Source organism: Pempheris klunzingeri, chromosome 6, assembly GCF_042242105.1.
Source record: "Pempheris klunzingeri isolate RE-2024b chromosome 6, fPemKlu1.hap1, whole genome shotgun sequence".
Taxonomy (NCBI): domain Eukaryota; kingdom Metazoa; phylum Chordata; class Actinopteri; order Acropomatiformes; family Pempheridae; genus Pempheris; species Pempheris klunzingeri.
In genome coordinates, this window is record NC_092017.1 from 7,854,481 (window position 1) to 7,869,615 (window position 15,135).

Consider the following 15,135-nt stretch of genomic DNA (forward strand, 5'->3'; position numbering starts at 1 on the left):
ACAAAGGAAAAGCCATGGAGGAAAACTGGTAAGTAGTAATGTCTCAGCCTATAGATGTATGTGATTCTCTCTATGGTCTCCTCTCAATGTAAACTCATTCAGTGTGATTGTGTTCTACACCGACTGTGTTTTGCTTTTAGGCGCTAACACCTCAGATTACTTTAATTATGGTTTTGATGAAGGAAGCTGGAACACCTACTCTAAGAGACAGTCGAAACTCCGTACAGCTAATAGAAAACTGTACACTAAAATCAGGGTAAGACAAAATGTTAGCATTCTTTTTTGAAGAGATCATAAACTCTAGAGGGAGAACATTGTCTGAAAACAGGAATCACAACAGATACTTTTGCTAACTAGAAATGATTAATGAGAAGATTAGAAAGCAGAGCTGTTGAATTTGTTGTTATTCCTCTCAGGCCCAGAGGGGGCACACTAGACGTGAAGAAAAAGGGTCTTTTTCTGCATATCCCTTCTCAGGCATGTCATCTATACCCTCTCCCAGGTTGGTAAAGGCCTTCTTACTGCTATCCCTGTCTGTGTCCTCACAGCTTCCATGCTATAACTCCTAGCTTGGAGAAGCTGGCAGCTGGTTGTTTTTCTGTTTGTTTGTGACACAACAGCTATCAGGCTGGTGCCATCTGTTTTCTGTGATCCTAAGATGGGATCAGCATATTAGGTTTGTATTGGCAAGGGAAGCAAAAGTGTTGAGGTAAGCAGAGACTAATGTTCATTTGTGAAAGGCTGATGTGAAATTTCATAGAAGGTTTGGAGACATGCAGAGTACTATGTAGGGATTTATCCAAATAACTCATTTAGAGCCTCATGATAAACAGTATCTGACTGTTAATAATATATTACCACCAGTTTAGGAAAAAAATTCACATTTTAGTGCATTAAAATTATCCAACAGCTGTAGATGCTTGTTACAAACAGTTAATAAAATATAATATATCATTACATCTAAATCATTAAAATCTAGATTAAAACGAATATCACCATGACCAGCTGCGACTGGTCTCTCTCAGGGGAAAATAAAAGTAAATTAGTGATAGACTAAGAAAAACCTGTTTGAATAAAATGGATCAACTTGTAAGGACCGTGTAGCTTTGAAGGGGAAGTTTGTGGCACCGGAGTTGGCTGAGGCCTTTGGCTGTTAGACTGGGCCCGTGATGCTTTACAGCCCAGTTATAGTCTCCCATCATTTATGTATGCACTCAGATACTTGCCATGTTAGTAAATAGCATCCAGCTGCAGCATGCTTTTATTTATGGACTGTGTGCCTTTGGGTGCTTCGCTCATATACAACAGCATCTTTTCCCCAACTCCCTTTCATGAATGGTTGTCAAAGATGCTGACTGGCAGGACTGACCTGTTAATTAAAGATTTTCCCCCCTGATGATGTTCCCCTCTGTCTGCAAGGTTGCCCCTCAGGGGAGGTCATGTAGATTAGAATGCTGTGTGGCATCATGCATCTCCCTGTTTCTCAGTGACAGGGGTGGACCAGAGGAGGACCAGGAGATCACACTGTAGTGTGCCAGAAACAAATACATAGACTCTCTTAATCATGTGTTCATTGAGGCTTTGGAACAGCTGCAGGCTCATTCTCTCAGCGTTTGAAAATGTGATGCTAGCCCTTGCTGTATTTGTTGATCTGGGTCTGATGCTCTCCACTGTTGCTGCCCACCATACAGCTGTCAGTTGTCAATATAGCTATATTGATGATATTGATGTCCCCCCCATTTTAAATGAATATTGTTTCAGAATGTAAAAGAAATTGCGTGTTCTCTTTGTACAAAGTCACTTTGTTAAAGTTTTTATTCAAATCTGAAGTGAGCAGAAGAGACATGAAGAAGCTCCAAGCGCTTCCCTATTGAGTTGCCATTAGATGTAGTTGTTATTCTTTTTTTTCTGTATGTTTTTCTCTGCTGTTGATTAAATCCTAGTGACAGAAAGGGGTTAGTGTCCCATCTGTGTGTGTGTGTGTGTGTGCCTGTGTGTGCACACGCTCAACAGGGGTGGGATGGGGGGGGGGGGGCAGTTAGGACTGTAAAGGGCTGTTTTGTGAAGAAGACGAGATGACCCAGATAAGAAGGTTTAATGCGTTAATGGACCTGCAGGGGGTTGTAGTAGAGGCGTGGGGAGTGAGATTAGGACAAAAATAATGTCCTGTTTTTAAAAATGTTATATAAGTGCACAACAACAAAACCACTGCATCAAAATGTTGTAGACTGGATGTAGACTATTTATCATATGACCTGATCAGCAGACAGCCTCCCCCTGATGTGACTGGAGGACAACCTGGATCCAGCGGCAGAATGGAAAGGCCTCGATGTCTCAGTGATAAAGGAAACAACACTCAGGTAGTGTGTGTGTGAGTGAAAGACAAAGACACAGTCACTGAAGCTATTAATACCCATGTTTACATTGCAGGTGGTTACTGAGATGTCCCCCGAGGAGGATAGGAATACTTCTTTTCATCTGCACCCTCCATCAAACATCCGTTCTCTCTTTGCATATATCCCTCCACTATGTAAGTCACCCCGGTATTGGGGAAAAACAACACACTTATTTATATGGTCACTATATCCCTCGACTTAATATATAAATATCTTTCCCTCTCTCATCTCATGCTATGACTATACATAGATGAAGAAGTAGTTTAGTAATTAAGCGTAATAATGATATTTCAGATGTAAAGGGCCCCATTAGAACCTCCTGCGGGCCGCTTCACGCATCATCTTGCAGCTGCACAAATGACTAATGGCAATCCTACCATGTGTGCGTTCGTGAAGCTGCAACCCGTGTCATAATAAATAATCCTGTGGAGTTGAAGAGCAGAGGTGAACATTGTGAGTGAGTGTGTGTGTGTGTGTGGATGCGTTTGAAGACATTGTATTGATATATGTCTTCCTGCAGGCAGGTGTCTGTAGTGCCATCCAGCTGCTGTCAGTCTTTAAACTTCCTCTTGGTCATGTAGTGAATCAGATAGAAATCAAGGAAGGCTCCCTGGCCGCAGCGCACAGCTGAGCACATGCCATATCTTCATCTTCAAAGGCTCCAAAATAGATTTGCCGGTTTAGGCCCCCTTCTTACCCCTCACACACCCCCTGTGAGCCCCATACAGCCTGGTGAACCCGTGCCAGAGCTGCTAATGCAACCAAAATATCAAACATCCTGCTGACTGCAGCTTTGAACAGTCGAGCCCAGCTTTGAAGTGTATTTGTGTAGCTTTTATCTAGGCCACTCCCCTTTCTTTAAGTTATAGGCCCGGCCTCCTTTTGTGATGCAAATGTGTAACATGATAAAAATAGCCCCTGGTATAAAAAAAAAAAAAGTGCTGGGCCAGCATCTTGTGACATGAGAAATGTGCTGAACAGACCGACTCTGGGGAATGGGGCAGAGAGAAACAAGGGGTTGTTTTTTTTTCCTTAATTTTTTTTTGTTTGTTTTTCATTAAGGTCACATTAGATGCCAAGTGTATTTGATTGGTGCAGATTTTGGAGTGGAACCGTGTCATTGCAGGGTTGTTCCCGCGTCATCTATCAGTGCAGCACAGCGCACAGCCAAGGTGAGGCTGTCTGCTGCTCTGCGCTGCAGCTAATGCTTTCTACAGCCGGTTAGTGGGTCACTACAGTCAGTGTAGCAACACAGCTTGTATCTGAGAGTCCTTCCATTTTTCACTGATTGACCGAGGATCATAGCTGAGCAGATGGTCAGTTTCTTCTGAGTTCACCATACCATTATCAGATGCCCACAGATTAGAGTTACTAATGAGAACCACTGACCTCAATAGCTCTTATCAATGAAGGGATCATTTGAATTGAAACAAGGAATATCAGCAGTCATGTAATATATTATATTAAAATACCAATAAGATTTTGAAGGCAGTTAAAAAGAACAATGGTCTTTAAATTCCTGGCTGGATTTTGAGGTTTGGGGCTTTGAGAGAGCATTTGACCAGCAGTTAATGGCTGTGCCCTTTAAGGGCTGCAGGGCAATGACAGGACACTGCCACTGCAAGAGGAATTGTGCACATCTGTCCATGCAGATTGCTGCATGTGAGAATGTGGGAGACAGTAGCTTCCACCTAAGCAAAGAGAAGTCAGACCTCTACTGTAGTGCAGCATGTGGTTCGATGTGGAATATCAACTCCATCTAAAACCCTCCAGCTTGTAGCTCTGTAAAACATTAAAAGGAGAGAGAAAGCCACGCAAGCACAATTGGCAGCAATTAACCCTCAGCCATTAGCTCTCTCATATGCTGCCAAGCGTGGAACTCCAGCCCTCATCAAACACTCACTTGAGATCACCACAGGTAGAAACAATTACTCACTCACGCTAACATTGATGGCATGTGTGGGGACGAGCCGCTGTTTACTGAGAGTGCATGTGTGTGTTTGCTTGTGTTGCAGTATGCACTACACAGCATTTCTTGAGCACTTTCTTGACTTACTTTTTGATTCATACATAACTTCTTGGTGTCGTCTCACACAAATGACTTTGTAAGGAATCCTTGTCTCTGGTGTTTGTTTGCATGCAGCACACTCCATGTGATGAATCACATCATTGACTTTTTGGGTTTTTTTCTTCAAAGGAATCGCCCGAAGCTGTCCCTCAGCACTACACTTCAGGCCTTTCTGTCTCAGACTGTTGGAAATTTATGTGCGTGTGCATGGGTGTCTTCCCTTGGGCGTCCAGGTGTTTGAGGTATCAAAGGCCTTACTGGTTCAGTTTTCCATAGTGAGCGGTTCAGGCCCTCTCAACTCTGTGGGACTTGTATTTGAAAGGGAAGGAAGATGTTCTACATTACACTTACAGAGTAGGGGAGCCCACTGCTCTTTTTTTTATATTCAAACATGGACTTCCAATGGTTGTTATTATTCTTCCTCCTGTTTCAACCATTTTTTGTGCTCTGTGTTGTTAAAAAACTGCTCTGAGCCACTCGCACATTAGGGGTCTTTATGGAAGAAAGAAGGGGATGGTATCCAGATGTGAATGTGTGTTTTTGCCCTGACTCTTCAAAGGAATCTCTATATGTGTGTGTATGTGTGTGCACGCATATGATTGTGTACTCAGTGCAGCTTGCGTGTGATTTAGGACTGATTGTGTTGCTTGGTCACGTAGAATTTGAGCATTATAACAAGTGGGACCATTAACTGTGCACCCAAGCGTTTGACTCGTTCTGTTTTATTGATGGAAGAAAAGGCAAGTAGGACTTGCCATAATTTGTCGCTCTGACATTTTGAGGCTGATCTAATTTCTCCACTTTAAAAGGAGTCGCACCATAAATTATTAGGTTATGTTGTTGGTAAAGGGTGATGTTTTTGAGTTTGTAGCTTGTGTTCTTGTGTTTGCTTCGCTTATCAATGCTGACACATTGACTTTCCCTCACTTAATGTGCCCAAATATTTCCATAGATGTTCAACTGCATTATTTGCTCTGTGTTGGACAAGATTCACAGATTGTCATAAGCTTGTTAGTGTTTTTTTTGTGGTCCTCAAATATGCAACATTTCTACATTGTAGTACAGCTCAGCTCAACTTGAATTCACTATTTTGTGTGTATTATTTTGGCTGTGGGTCAGTGGTAGAGTGGGTCGTCCCTCAATCAGAAAGTCGGGGTTTGATCCCCAGCTCCTATGAGTCAGCATGTCGAAGTGTCCTTGGGCAAGACACTGAACCCCAACTTGCTCCTGAAGCATGGCTTCAGTGTGTGAATGAGTATATATATATATAATCTACACTGTTGCCCATAAAGTTGGAATCAAATGTTTTTTACCTCTTCTCATGAAATGATTGTGACAATGTGATTTATTCTTGATAAATAAAGTGTATATCTTCTCAACTTTATTGATCAAACTCTTCCAAACATATCACAGTGAAACTTAAACCACAATTAACCTTTGCAAACTGTTTATTCAGGCTTTAACAAAATTGGGGGTATTGAACAATTATTCCAACTTTATGGGCAACAGTGTATATAATAGTCTCCTCCAAGTTAGATTTCCTCCTGTATGAATGATTTGTGAATGGGTGAATGAGGATGTCATGTAAAAGCGCTTTGAGTAGTTGAAATGACTAGAAAGGCGCCATACAAATACAGACCATTTATCATTCACCATCACTCTCTGCAGCTCAACTACTCACTCGCAATGCACACAATGTACACACCTTATGCACTGACTTATCTCTTACAGGAGCTATGCTACTCTTATAACCAAGGATACAGAAGTGATAGTGTTTTTGATATTTCTGCACTTCATCGGTTGAACACAGTGTGGCTTGTGCATGACTTGTGTCAAGCAAGTGATGATTCTGTCCGACCTATCAGTGGTCTGCAGTGTTCAGTTTGCATGGACGTTGGACTGAGGTGATACAAAAAAGAAAAAAACAAATTCCAAGTACCAGGTACTATCCACAACTGTTGCCAATGGAAAACTTGTCCAAGCAAGTAGAGTTGAGTCCAGCTGCGTCGGTACCATGTGGTGGAAAAGGACAGGCAGATGATTGAAACCTTTGTCTTATGAAAACATTTTTATCTGGTTTAACAATTTGCACTTAAGCAACATATGTTCTAAGTGTGTATCTAGGCCAGCTTGCTTCAGTCATTTTGCATGGATTTTCATGCATTATCAAAATAGTAATTTCTGTTTTTTTATTTTTTGGCTTATAGTCCAAGTAATTTAGACATGCAATATAAAGGAAATTATGTAATTCACCATATCAAGGTTAACACCCCAGGTAATCACATATTAAACCCTGTCTCTGTGATACTGTTCCAACACCTGAACTTGATTAAATTCTTAAGCAAATTCATCTTCAGCGAAGACAGAAATCCAGTTAGCAGGCTTGACATCACAGGGAGTTTCTCTTTTGCTACTGAAACAAATGACCAAGTGAAAGATAAAAATGAATACTGAAATGAAAAGAAAGACATAAAAAACCTTCAATGAGGCATACATTGAATTGTTGTATTTTCATTGTAGTACAATCAGCAAATTCTTAGAAACAAACATCTGAAAGTAATAGTCTGATGTAACAAATGAATCTGGAATAATCTGGAAGTCTCTTTTGAAGTGGTTGTCTCAGCTCTTTCATCAGGTTTTTTACATTTTCAAGCTGGTTGTCGTCGTGTTATTTGAAATCATAAGATCATTTCATATAGAATCAGATGTAAACCTGGTCATGGAATTAGACTCAGTAGTCACTGACTTGTCTTTTCCTCCATGCAGCCCGATCAAGATCTCCTCTCTCCCCTGCTGCTCCTTTGGACAGGTGAGTCCATGAATTTGTCAGTATGTATAGGTGGTACCATAGAGGTCTGCATGCAGTGGCTGCAGCACAGGAGCAGGAGAAACTGCAGGTGGGATGGAGATAGTGTCAGGGAAACAGTACACTGATCTGTATTCAGAGAGGTTTGACTCAGGTGCAGGCGTAGATAAGAAACAAATTCAGCAAAAATGTGGGAACAACAGAATAAAAACATTAGTCAGAGGCTGGACTAGAGATCATTAATAAAAAGTATATTAGTGTTGAAAATTTTAAATAATTGCTGCTCAAAGCAGTTTCCTAATTTCTTAGACAAACCTAGAGGTTCTTATTTGACAGCAAAGGACAACTTTTATTTAGGTTTTCTGACATTGCTATTCAGAGCTGGATCAGTTTTATCGCTGTACACTGTGCTCTGTTGCTGATCTTGCAGCTGGACCAGTGGCCAAATAAGGTAAAAAGCAAGACAGCAACCTTGTTTGTGCCTGTTTATCAGTATCTAAGGCATCCCCCACTCCCCTCTTCCGATCTATGTCACAACCTGTCTGCAAACTCCCACATTTCAGCTTTAATTTACACTACTTAGATCACAAGTGGGCCACGTTGTACCCCAAGCTCTCCTGCACTTTCTTACAAGGCCCTAAATGCAGCTCCACTCCAGTTTTGTTTGCTGCTGAGCTTGTTTCCCTTGGATGTTGTCTATAACCAGCCTGTCTCATTCCATCTCTCTGTTTGTCTGTCTCTCTAGCTTCCTGTGCCTTCATCTTTCTTTTTCTCTTTTCTCAATCCTACTCTTTCCTTTCTCCTAATTTGCTGTGTCTACGTGTGCCTGAATTCACTCTGTACTCTGTCTTAAAAGATGGTTTTTCTCACATCTCAGTCCATCTGCCAAATCCTCACATCCTTCAGGGACTTACTGTTCCTATGAACTCTGCCAACCATCTCCTGTACGCTTTATGAATCATTTCCTTTTAAACCTTTCTATAACACACATGTGTGGTGTCTACATAGATAGTCCCTGCCTCACTGTTGGTGCTCAGCCTTTCCCTTGGGGATATTAGGAACAGCAGGTATTTCTGGCATGATCTGGGCCCTGGCTTCCAGTGCTGTGTGGAGGGCCAAGGGCCCATAGGGCTCTCAATGCCCATATTTAGTTTTTGAACAAGAGTTGTGTTAATTTGCCAATGATTTGCTTTCATAGGGAGATAAGTAGTTTTGCGCTGCAGCTAAACACTCATGGTTTTTAGTTTTTCACATTCAGTCTAAATCTAAATCTGGTGTATTTGTCAAATGAAAAGAAATGAGCACAATCACCACTGGTTAAAGCACTGTTAGCGCATATGATGGGGATGGATCATTTATCACCCAACAGTTGGGTGATAAAAGCACATAGACTAATAATAAGCCTCTCATATTCTAACACGTCTTTGCAGAGGAAAACAGCAAAATACATATTGAGGAGATTTTAATAGCTCTCTTCCAGTAATGTGACTTGATTTATTTGCTTGTGTTCTGCTTTTAATGTGACTGTTTTTGCAGGGTTACATTTGCTTGAAATGGTCCAAACTGAGTGCTGTTTGGATGTCAATTTCAATATATTTTTCAGTACAATGGCCTTATAAGGGCAGCATGGTGGTGCTGTGGTTAGCACTGTTGCCTCACAGCAAGAAGGTCCCGGGTTCGAATCCCGGTTTGAATCCGGGGTGTTTCTGTGTGGAGTTTGCATGTTCTCCCCATGCTAGCGTGGGTTCTCTCCGGGTACTCCGGCTTCCTCCCACAATCCAAAGACATGCACATTAGGTTAATTGGTAACTCTAAAATTGCCCGTAGGTGTGAGTGTGAGAGTGAAAGGTTGTCTGTCTGTCTCTGTCTCTGTATGTGGCCCTGCGATTGGATGGATGGATGGCCTTATAAAATAGAGGGTTGTACCAGCTAGATCAACAGACCAATATGGGTTGTGATACTGCCTAAAAGGATCATTACATGTTTGCCAAATCACCTGTGTCTAATTTTCCATCCCATGTCTACACTGTAATGCAGCAGCAGGGCCAGACCCTTCTCTTTGACAGATGTGTCAAAACCACAATATATATTATCAACTGTTAAAAGAGCTCCTGTTTCATTTTAGTGAAGTTAGAATCATCAGTGTTTATGTTGATGAAACACAGACGCCACAAAGTGAGTGAGTGAGTGCTTTGATGAACCATTATACATACAGTTATTATCCCCCTGTTAGGGCCCTGCCAGCAGCCACATGCTCACTCAGCCAGACTCATTCGTCCATTCACTCACTCTGCCTTCATTCACAAACAAGCCTCACTACATCTCTTTGTCTCTGTTATACCACAGTAAAAATTCAAGAGAGAGAAAACTGGCGAGGACAGTGCTATTGTAGCACAGAGAATGACGGGCCAGCTTACTATGGGATTTACAGTGTGTTTGACCTCACACCTGGTGGTAAGAAGCACCACTGGATGAGCTCAATATACACCTTTGGTGAACTCGGAAGCTTTCAATTGGAAGCAGGTGTGGGTCCAGGCCACGTGGACGGGCAGAAGATCCAGATAGTATCAGTAATATGCCCTCCATCCGTTCCTCATGGGCTGGCAAGCACACAGTGTGCCTTGACAATGAGCCAGTCACTTCAAACACTTGGAAAACACAGCTGTGCATTTGGAAAAGTGCTTTGATCATGTTGCAGCGATTTTTTTTAATTCATTGATTCATCTGTAGATTTATTTGCTCTCTCTGTTTCTTTTCACAATTTTTAGAATGAATTGCCTGAAGTATTGTATCAAGTTGAATGGTAGCTGGCAGTGCATATCTGCCAGGAACAGATAGATAACAAGGAGGTCACCACAAATAGAACAAACAGCTCGAGGACATTTTTTCAGCAAGAATTGTACATTGCAAAGTAGGTTGTGGAGTCATATAGAGACTTTATGTATGACTTGAGTGTATGTTCACTTTTTGTTCTCATTTCAGACAAGACACCGATGACCCCTCAACTTCACTGTACCCATGTTCATCAGGTACATGTCTACCTCTGTAACTGTCCATAATGCAAAAAGTCTATGTGCTGCACATACTATGCAATGATGACTTTACATACAACCTCAACCACGATCAAAGATGAGTATTGCCTCTTGGTGTTAATGGATTCCTCCAGAGGAGTCAGCCATTCTGGGAATCTGCCACTTCATGCTCTCAACTGTCCTTGTCTATACTGCTCTACTATCTTTAAGGGGGGCTGGAGCCAATCCCAGCTGACTGGGGGTAGGAGGTGGGGTACACTCTAGGCGCCTCTCAATCACATAGAGACAGACAACCATTTCACGCTCACACTCACACCTACGGGCAACTTAGAGTCACTAAGTAACCTAACCTGCATATCTTTGGACTGTGGGAGGAAGCCGGACTGCTTAGTTTATAGTATGAGTTAATGAAAAATGGTGCACTTTCCAGTTGCTGCTGCTGTTCATGGTCCTCTCCTGTTATGTCTGTCTGTCATGGAGCTGTTCTTTCTCTTAGGTATATCATCTTCGATCCCAAAGAGTACAGTCTCCAGCGCTAGAGTGAGTGCTGCCAAGGCCTGGGAATACTGCATATGGCAGGAAAAGTATGGCATGGACAGAGACAGATTCAGAGAGCACCGTGATGGTAAAAGAGGCAGAAATAAAGACAGGGAGATCTATTCGTCCTCACACAACAGGTGGGTCTCAGTCACTTGAAGTTATAAATATTCATGATCAAATGGCTCAAGGTCAGCTCATTTAATGTATGTAATTCTCAAGCCTGTTTCCCTTTTGTACATTATGCTGATCAAGGCACAGTGTGCCGCCTTCACATGTCCCTCTTTCAACTCGCCTCTGTAGTGGATAAATGCAAATGTCTGCTGAGCAGCTGTGGCCTTCAGGATTGGGCAACATATAGTGTATTGGTTCTGGTCCAGATATCCAGGCTGTTTTGGGCTCCTCCAATATGTGCGCATTTGCAGCCCTCCTCTCTCTCAAATACACACACATGCACACACAGGCATGCACATATGTGTACAGCAAGCAAGATTTACTGTAGACTGATTGAAAACTTCAGAGGAAAGACAAAAGCAGAACAAAGAGGGAGGAGAAGGAGGAAGTCTGTTTGCCAGGTGAGACAGACAGAAATAGTAGTATGGTGTGGGCATCAATGCTGGGTAATACTTCAGCAGGACTATGTAGTAGTATGTGATGGAAGTTAACTGTAGCAGCCTGCGTTATACTGGCTACCTCAAGCCGCAGAGAAGCAAAGCACTGAAGGCACAAAAATATAGATTGGAAAATATTTGTCTTTTGTGTTGCCTTGTACTAATTGTTGCCAGACTTTTAAGCTGCTTTGTATCTTAACATGTAGCCCCATGTTATTTTTATGTAGAACTGTAAAGCCAGACTATGTTCTTAGTGTCTATTGTTGCAGAGAGGGTAAAGCTGCAGCTGAAACTGTGCTCTGAGTCTGTGAGTGGTTCCTCCGTCACATCCAGCTGTTAGCTATAATATAACTGGCTATGACTGTTATTAGAAAATGCACAGCTATTGTGAAGAAATGCACACTATTGCAAAAGAGTGGAACGCTATTGTGACAGAAATCAAGACTACTGCAAGCCCAGGAGAAATTGTTGCCACCATATGCAAAACCAGTTGTTTTGAGTTTTTTTTTGTGTTCTGGTGCAGTGAAACGGCCAGCGTGCAGGCTAGATGAGGGAATAACTCTCTGTATTTGCCAGCTACTGCGAGGAAATAATTGAGTGTATGCTCCTCTGCATGGCGCTTGAGCCCTTCCTCCCTGTGGCTCACGGATGATAAGAGCCAATCTGATTTCCACTCCAAATTTCACATAGTGCCCCACTAACCTACAGTCTGACAGCCAGTGTGCTGCCGTATTTGTACTCAAACACTCATGCTCACATGCATGCACGTGCCAAATCCTGCCCTACATTTTCTCTGCACACTCAGTCTTGACCGGTAGCCAGATGTCTATTTAATTATTATCAACTGAGGCAGCTGCCAGCTGTAATACACACACAGGGACATCTTCCCTCCTTCTCACATACCCCTAACGTGACCTAAGGCTTATACTGTATGAAACATGAGTGTGACATTCCTCACTAAAACATGTACATGTATGTTGGGATACTCCACTGCCTCTGACTGAGGCGCTGCATGGCTCAGATGTGGAGCTGGGACTCATGCATTAGACTGTGACTGCATATTGCCCCTGAATAGTTATACAACAATAAATACATGCAGTACAACTGAAATTTGGACTAATTTCTGAAGCTGTAATGCTGTTGATACAATGAACTCCTGTGTCAGCTAATGCTGGAGCTTCTGCTTTTCAGCACTTCTCCTACTTAAAGTGGTGAGCTTGTGCCAGAGTATTTGTGTGCGTTGGATAGCTGGATTCAGGTTTATACGTAAAGCTCAGAACAGTCTTGTGGGTCAAATGAGGGAAGTGGGACGAGGGGACAGCTGGGAAGCTGTAGGCTAACTGCGGAAGATAGGAAGTATGGGAATCACATGTGCGTGACAGACACACAGAGAAAGCACGGGAGATTTGTGTATTCACACCATAGATTTGTTCTAATGTCACAGTCTCAAAGGACTTAATCCTGTGGCCAGTATGTGCTGCTCACACCCTGTGGGCTGTGTTGATGTGTTCGCTCTATGTTCTGGTCATGTGATCAGCCTTCACACTGTGCGTGTCACACACATGCTCATATGTACAGGTTATGTGTTTTCTGTTACATTGATTTATGACTGTGCTCTAAGCTATTTTTAGACTGGAACCAAAGGGATTCATTGTCAGTGTGTGGGTAGTGTGTGTGTGTGAAACAGAGAAAAACAGATGGACCCTTTCACAGCTTTCTTGCTAGCCACCCTTATTGTTCATCGCTGAGGTCAGTGTGTGGTGTTACATTGAGCATTTGGGCTGCTGATGCAGGAGCTGTGCTTGGTATGCCACATGTCCTGTGCTGAGTCACACACAGGCAGAGTGTGGCAGAGCAGCCCTCTAGGCATCAGCTACTGGTTATCGGCTGTGGTTGTGACTGCATTCCTCGGCTTTACCACCACCGCTAATGGATTCCATGAGCTTAACACTCACATTTTCACCCATGCATCTATCCAGTGAGTGATCCAGAGTACTGTGTGTTTCTTTCTCCTTCCCTGCCTCCGACTCCATCTACCTTTTTACCAAAGGGTGTAGAATGAGGAGATGATTGGCCATTTGGTCAACACCGACTGCAGATCACGTCTCTGGATGATGAATGCAGCTCTCATCTTTCCAGCTGGCTCTGCCTCAGACTCATCATCTCTTTCATGTGCACATATGCACACATTTTGCACAAGACAACAGCAATGTGTGATATCCACTTTTCGTCTTGGTCCATTTCTTCCACATGGCATCAGTTCACGTGTCCAAAAAAACGTAAATCTAATTCAATAGCCTCCGCCTAGTTTGATCATGAGTTGACAGAAAAGCTTGCACATGTAAGCCTGTGAGTTCACTGGGTAATAATTGAGTAGAGAAGTTCCAGTGTGATGAGGACATTAAAATGACAATTGTCTCCCTGCTTAAACTTTCACTAAAAGCTTCATTAAAATATGTCGTAAGGCCAGTTTAAGTGTTCACAAAGGGCTGAGCTGACTCTGAATATGGAGCAGGAACTGATAATTGAAAAAAGGCAGCTGTAACACAAAGCATAGAACCCAAATTAGGGCACTGCTAATTCAGAACAGCAAAAGCACGACAATAAATTTTTACAGCCTTTAAACAAATTTGCACCTGTCAACAATAACAGACTCATTCATTTTGCATCAATGCACAATAGTGATTTCTTTCCCTAGCTGAGAGTTACATTGTCATAAGTTTTGTAACTCTTGCCCATAGTTTCGAAAAAGAATCCTCAGTGCAACTTTGATGGCAGCTCTGTGATGTATAGGTAGAGGCCTGCCTCCCATCCAGGTTTTGTTTTAGATTTAGAAGGCATACCAAGATCCAAATTGCCCCTTTTCTTCTTCCATAGGCAGAAAGGGAAACAGTAAAACCCGTCTTTTACTTGATTTTTCCTCGGCTGCTTTCGTGCCTGATGCCACTTTTATCCTAACTTCAGGGCCTGTCTTGAGGCCTGTATGTTCTTCCACCTACATCTGTTTTTATTTTAACCCTACCCAACTTACTTAGCCTTTAATGTGACATACTTTCTGTCTTTGTGACTCAACATCATGCATAAAACTCATTTCTTTCCAGAGCCATTCCCAGGGTCTGTACCCAATCCATTTTAATGTTCCTCCTGCAGTACTTTTCCTTGCATCCTACACTACTTTATGTTTTTATTTATTAAACATATAGGAGCACCTCCTGTCTCATCTTTACATAAATGGCTGCCATGCATTCCTCTGCATTTGCTTCTTCAGTTTCCCCACCACTATCAGTCAACAATGCTTGCTCACTTGCTTGCTTTGTATGTGTTAAAGCTCTGTTCCCAGAGGCACTGGTTATCCTTTACAAAATATGTTTGTTTCTCACAGTTCCCACTTCTTTTCTGTTGCTGGTTTAAATTGACCCGAGCCCCCAATTTTGTTTGATTTTTCACCCACCCACCTACAGAAATATTGGCTTCTAAGTAGTATTATTGTTTTGTCTGGAGCAAAGTGATTGGTGATTGGTGTTTCTACAGAACCATGGTTTCCTCAATAACCTAATTCAATGGTGGTCCGTTTGGCCAAATCAAACCATCTGCTGAGAAAACAAGTAAAGCATTATGGTAGAACTCTGTATGGATAGAAACAGTCATTATTCCTGCAGGATCCTAACACGGACATAAACACTGA